Below are 4,806 nucleotides of genomic sequence, written 5' to 3'. Positions count from 1 at the left end.
GGCCCCACTGAAGTGAAAGGAAAGGCCGTGGGACCTGTTCTGAAGCCCGACTCAACCTGCCAACTCTGGGGACCACAGAGCCCAGGAGAGGGGATTCCATTAGATGGCTTTCTTCTTCCCCAACAATCTAAACTAACCCAAAGAGGGAAAAATCCATACACTTTGGAGGACAGGAGATAAGAGGAAGAAGGAAGAACACAATTAGCTGGTAAAATGGAATTGCTAGGATGCACTGCTTCAGTGTTAAGGAACAACACAGAGATGCCAATAATGAAATCTGAAGTTCCTCCTTTGTGGGGCTCTGTAGGCTTTGATTAATGGTGTGCAGGGTGGGTTGGTACCACCACACATTCATGAACCCCCATCCCACTGTCTTTCCACTAGTTTTATCCATCCTTCTCTGCAGGTATGAGAAGACTTCACCACTCAACCATGACCCCCTCGCTCCCTGGGAAGAATTTACCTTCTTCATTGAACTTCCTCAACACCCCTGTCTCTAACTAACATCTCTCTGCCAACACACTCCTGCCTTGCAGGCACCTTTCATGACAGAGCCTTTGATCCCAACTCCTCCCTTCTAGTCCATGAGTTTTTAAAAAGATTATTTTTTTATTAGTTGACAGTATTACATATGCCCCCCATTTTTCCCCTTTGAACCCCTCCATCCAATCCCCACTCCACCGCAGGCCTTCACCACACTATTGTCTGTGTTCATGGGCTATGCATCTATGCAAATAGGTTCTTTGGTTAATCTCTTTTGGTCCCTACCACCCTTCTCCCCTCTGAGCTCTGTCAGTCTGTTCTATGCACCCATGTCTCTGGGCCTATTTTGTTCGTCAGTTTATTTTGTTCATTAGATTCTGCATATAAGTGAGATCATGTGATATTTGTCTTTGACTGGTTTATTTCACTTAGCACAATACCTTCCAGGTCCCTCCATGCTGTCACAAAGGGTAAGAGATCCTTCTTTTTTACAGCTGCATAGTATTCAATTGTGTAAATGTACCACAGCTTTTTTGTCCACTCATCTACTGATGGACACTTGGGCTGTTTCCAGATCTTAGCTATTGTAAATAATGCTCCTATGAACATAGGGGTGCATATATTCTTTCTGATTGGTGTTTTGGGATTCTTAGGATATATTGCCCAGAAGTGGGATGACTGGGGTTTTTAAATATATTTTTATTGACTTCAGAGAAGAAGGGAGAAGGAGAGATAGATAGAAATATCAGTGATGAGAGAGAATCATTGATTGGCTGCCTCCTGCATGCTCCCTACTGGGGATCAAGCCTGCAACCCGGGAATGTGCCCTGACCAGCAATTGAACCATGACCTCCTGGTTCATAGGTAGATGCACAACCATTGAGCTACACCGGATGGGCCTGTTTTTAAATTTTGAGAAAACTCCATACTGTTTTTTCCATTTAGTTTCACTCTCTACTGGATCTTCAACTGGTTCTCTCTATCCTTTCCCTCAAGATATAAACTCAAGTCAGTCCTCTCCTAGCTTTCATTTTTTTTTCTTCAAATTTGTGCCTCCTTATAACCCTAACCAACCTCTCCATTCTCTTGTGTCTTCTGTTCTTGTAAAAATACTACTAAGTTAAAAGGCATTTATTTAACAAGCATTTCCTAACTGTCTTCACACCCTTCCTTATCCTCCTTTTCCACCATAACACATACCACTTTATTATATTTATTTGTTCATATGATACATCTTAATTCTCCATGCATTTCCCTCCCCTGTGTCTTGGCACAGGGCAGACACTGAGTTTATGTTGGAACGAAGGAGTGGATACAATTTGATGCATCTAGTCTTCTAAATGAGATCATGGGATATATTTTAAGTTTGTACACATTTGTTTGAAATGGAAAAAACATTTCTTTTTCATACACTAAATATTCACATTACAATTCAAAGTTTATTTTTCCTCTTGAGACTCTCACTGAATTAATATGTCTCTGCCTGGACAATAGAGATTATTTTTGATGGGAGTAAAGTGGTCTGGCTCAGACATCAAGATGGGAAATCAGTAGAGCAAGTGCCAGATTACATAGAATTTGATCACACCAGTATACTCAGGGGGATTTTACTGTTATAACTTACCTAGCTTTTTTCCTAACCACTTTGACTCTCTAATATAGTGAACTACTAAAGCAGTTAAAAAAGGAGAAACCCTACAGTCTGTCAAAAGCTGAAACTCTAACCTGTTCTCTGTGGATTTCACCCTAGATTGCCACAATAGTCATTTTGATTCTGGTACTTTAAATACTAGGTTGTGTTTGTGTCCCTAAATACGTTCTTTCTTAGCTATTCCCAATCACCAAGTCTTATTTATAAATGTCCATTACTTAATATGAAAGTTAAGAGACAGTCTGTTTCATTTCTTCAACTCTTTTTAATAGACATGAAAAGTCAGAAGCATTTGATATGCAAGCTTAAATATAGCATGCTTTTTTTGGTAAGCAATAGAATATCATCTATATGCCAAAAAGTACCATTTGCCTGTTGTTTTTTCAGTTTACGGTTCTTTCTGCGTCCTTCTGTGAGCCCCTCCCCCCCCCCCTTTCTTTTTGCTTTAAGCTGAAAATCTTCCCCTGAAAATGGTTGAGCTGTGTTCATGTAGTACCTAATTTGATTGGATCTCCTTACTAATTTATCAAATTGCCCCTCAATTCACATTAGAAACAAAGTGCCCTTAATACTTCTATAAATACCATCATATGAACTGATTGGGATCTTCAGAGGTCAGAGAGAAACATGTATTCACTTCTAATTACTTGAATTAACATCAAAGTCAGTGCTTCAAAGAGTCTACTAATTTCAGTGTCATTTGCTTCTTTAGAGTTTAGCAGCTACTTTTGTGAAGACAAAGGTTAATGATGATTCAAATGCAATACTTTCTAGGGAAACTTATGAATCTCCATGTGTGGCTTTACATCATATTCAGGAGATGCACTTCTTCTCCCTGCATGTAATATACTGCATTTCTTTAGATGCATTTAAAATTACATCTGAATTTCAACAGTTTAACTTCAGGGTAGACTTGGTTGTGTTCATTTTACTTGGTGTTCATTTAGCACTCTGTACCTGGAAACTTCTTTCATCGAATTTGGGGAAATTTTTTTTCTTCAATTTTTTCTTGCCCCATTCCCTTTCTTTTCTCCATCTGGTATTCTACTGATATGTATGTTGGGTTGTTAGATATCATGTAGTAGGCTCTGAGGCTCTGTTAATCTTTTAAGACATTTTTCTGTGTTTTTCACTTTGGATAATTTCTATTGCTCTACCTTCAAGTTCACTTTTATAAAACCCCTCTGTAATTTGGCTGTTAAATCCATCCAGTGAAATTTTTTATTTCTGAAATTTTAATTTTCAGTTCTAGAACTTCTATGTTTTTTCTTTTCCTCTGCTGAGTTCTTCTGTTTGTCTCCTGAGGTTTTCATTCACGGAAAACACATTTTATTTTCGTTCATTTAGGATAGTTCTAATAGTTAATTTCAAATCTTCACCTGTCATTTTCAACATCTGATTCATCTCAGGGTTGGACTCTAGAAATTGTGGTGCATTTTCTTTATTTTCATGTGTCAGTAGTTTTGAATCATATCTTGGACTTTATCAATGATAAATTGTGGAGGTTTTGGCTTCTATTGTTTTTCTATGATCAATGTTATTTCCTATGTATTGGTAGGTAACTTTCTTGGCTGGATTCGAACTGCAAACTCTATTTCTTGGGAGACAGCTCTGGTGGCAGTTCAGATCATCTGTTTTTAACTGAACTACTGTGATTCTGTTCCGAGTGGTTCAGGATCTGTCAGAAAACTGAGCAGGAAGAGTTTGGGGATACCCTCTCTGGCTTCTTCCCTTCTAGGATTTCTTCATTTCTTAGGCATTCAAATCTCCTGCCTTCATTTTCTTGGCTCCCCAGATAAGAAAACCGGAGAGATTTTCCCCGTGAACCCTGGGCTGAGCCTGCCTCCTGGACTGCACTCAGCTTTAACCTCAATGCCAAGGAAAAGGGAACTTTCTTATGTAGCTCCTCCCCAGCCCACCTCCAAGCAAGTTGCCCTTCGAAACAAAGTCAGCCCGTTTTGTTTGCATTCCAGTATATTCAGTTGTATGATGTCCAAGTTTTACAGATGTTTTCTACTGGGGGATAGTCCGGTAGGATCTTGGTCATATTTGGACTCAGAAGTTCTATCGCTGCCTGGGACTTTCAATCTTGGGAGAGTCCTTTCTTGCCTCGGTCAGTGCAATATCTTCCTAACCATTCCTTGAGTCTACCCTTGCCCCCGAAGGTCTATTCTCAACACATCAATCAGCCAGAGGGATGCCATGAAACGTTAAGAGCCACTTCCAGTGTCTCCCCATTTCCCGCAGAGCAAATCCATGAATGCTTTCAATGCCCCACCCTGCCTGTTGGAAACTCCTCATCCTTGGCTTCCCGGTCACGTGTCTGTGCTGGTTTGCGCCCTGACTTTCCTGACTGATCACTCGTTCCACAAACCCTGTTTACCCTTGCTCCTCTGATCCCCAAAGGCGAGTCCACCCTCAAAATACGGTCCTTGGTACTCTGGTTTTTCTTCTTTCCACTCTCGTCTCTAGAGATTTCACCCACTTCCACACTTTAAGCTAACACGACACTGAGCGAGGCTTTCCCTGTTCCCAGGAGCTGGAGACCTGGACCCCATGCCGAAGGCAAGGAGGCCTTCTCTGTGCAACCTACTTGCCCGACAGAGCTGCAAACAGCACTGACGCCAGGCAAGTTCTTCACCCTGGTCTCTGCCCAGATGTGAATAAACGCG

Source organism: Myotis davidii, unplaced genomic scaffold (assembly GCF_000327345.1).
Source record: "Myotis davidii unplaced genomic scaffold, ASM32734v1 scaffold362, whole genome shotgun sequence".
NCBI classification, from domain to species: domain Eukaryota; kingdom Metazoa; phylum Chordata; class Mammalia; order Chiroptera; family Vespertilionidae; genus Myotis; species Myotis davidii.
Note: the sequence above shows the minus strand (reverse complement) of the source record.